Here is a 2,338-nt window from a genome sequence, read left to right as displayed (position 1 = left end):
GGGAGAAGACGAAACACCTTTANCTCATAATATCCAAATATCCTGATCGTGTTTTAAACATTTAACGACGGTCTATGAGAGTCGCGGGAATACAGTTTTCTAATTCTTTAAATGTTATTTGTTTACTACTAAATGAGATGAGAAAATAGAATGAAAATGTGGCCCATCTCACCCCACCCTACTATATCATTAATTTAAAGGAGTTTATGGCCCAATAAAATATCCTAATTAATTTGAAAACGGTTGAAAACGAGAAGTAAAACTCATCCGCCGTGCCAATGTATTTGGCGCTCTTGCCTCTAACCTATTAGAGGATACGAGTTTTACGCGAGATGCTGCTTATCATTGTGTTTTTGTGTGTGGGCATGATAATTACGTGAACGTTCTAAGGGTTGTGAATTGTTAGAAATAGCGAACATTTAATGTACGATACGTTGTACCTCTGGCACGAGGTGTTAAAAAAACATCCGTGTTATAACGACTGTCATTGCCCTGCCATGTGAGGGTAAATAAGTTACATGCGTGGTAACTCATAAGCAGGCATAAGGTGTATGAAACAGAACACCCGTGTTATAACGACTGTCATTGCCCTGCCATGTGAGGGTAAATAAGTTACATGCGTGGTAACTCATAAGCAGGCATAAGGTGTATGAAACAGAACACCCGTGTTATAACGACTGTCGTTTTCCCTTCATGCGAGGATATATAAGTTACATTCGCTCATTTATTCAAATATGTTGCAATAACTCATTCGAATTGATCACATGCTACAAAGCATTTATGTCACGTATCCAAAACGCTATACTAATAGGAGCACCTATGGAAAATGCGAGACGTGTCTTGAATACGTTCCCCGCCAAAGGTCAAGCCATGAATTAGTATGAATTATTGCTGATAGAGAATTTTAACCCAAATCGAAAATCGTGGGCGTAGTTCTGCTGCACGATTTGCTGAACGTTGCTCGGTTAGTGGAAGCATTAAGTTGGGCCAGTTCTGCAGAACCGTGATTGTATTTCTTTGTATGTTTTAAGTAATTCACTAATTGCACTCGTGCAATTTTCTGTATATTGAGTTTAACAGCCACGCTTTTCAAAATGCAAATTTTCCACAAATTCTAATTGCGTTTTACAGCCATTAATGCAAATTCTCGTATCTTTCTCGTTTTGAACGAATGAATGAATGAATCAAATGAATAATTATATCCTCTTGGCGGGCAACGGCAGTTACTATAAGGCTGGTGTTCAGTTTTATATTCTTTGGCCTGCTTACCAGTTGGGATACATTCAACTCTGTGGGTAATTGTTCTACATTGCTAACAATTAAGTGACCACTGGGTTGGAAAATTTCCTATAACTTTCTTAGCCCAAAGACACATGTTCCTACAATAGTAGCAGCATCGAGCCTCGAATGCGGTGTTCGTTAAACAAAGTGAGCATGCAAAATCACTTTGCCGCGTCGCCAGACAAATAAAAGACAAGTTCACATTACAACCACATCGGCAAAAACCACAGATTAATGCGAACCTTTAACCGCAAAGTCTTGTTGCAACATCTATGCTGAAGTGTCGTGCCCAAAGTAGTCACATACGTGCACGTCTGATAGATTAAAAACAAGATTAAAATATTATGTATTAAACTATTGCGGTTATACTCGGTGAGGTAAACGTCTCACGACTTTGTTAAAGTATTTGTTTTAAATCGAGGTTAAAAATACCGTCATAATCTTCAGGTCGTAACAATTTTACCGTTTTCGAAACATGGACGGCAATTATGTGTTTGAAATGTTATGTAAAAGTGCTTGGACTTCCCAATGTTGTAAATACATGTTGTTTCAAATTGCGGCGGCTTAAATTCAAAATAAAACTAAATTTCCAAACTTATAGGTCGTTGGTATATTTCACAATACATAGCATTTACAATATGACGTTATTTACCCAGCTTTTCTCAATATTATTTCTCTGAATTACAAATTAAGTTTAAATTAAATCCAAAACAAAACAACATTTAACGTAGCAATAGGGGCATTATGAAATAGCAGAAATAAAGTTAAAATAGACGACCTTTATACATTAACTGTCGTCTCACGGTGAAACTGCTTTATAAACCGCCAGCTGGTTTTTGCACTGGACCAGATATACGTGAAATACTTTGTCTGGTAAGATCACGTACTTTCTAATATTTTCTAGAAATATTATTGCTTTGAAATTTCAAGAAACTTTTAGTTTATGAGAAAACACGTTAAAAGGTTTCTAATAACCAACCTCGTAAATGCGTAAAGAGCGCCATAATATACGCAAGTGGGGATTTCCGCGTATGGTTAAGCGGATTTGGTGTTGGTT

The sequence above is a fragment of the Ciona intestinalis genome, chromosome 12, assembly GCF_000224145.3.
Source record: "Ciona intestinalis chromosome 12, KH, whole genome shotgun sequence".
NCBI classification, from domain to species: Eukaryota; Metazoa; Chordata; class Ascidiacea; order Phlebobranchia; family Cionidae; genus Ciona; species Ciona intestinalis.
This window is presented reverse-complemented; position numbering follows the sequence as displayed.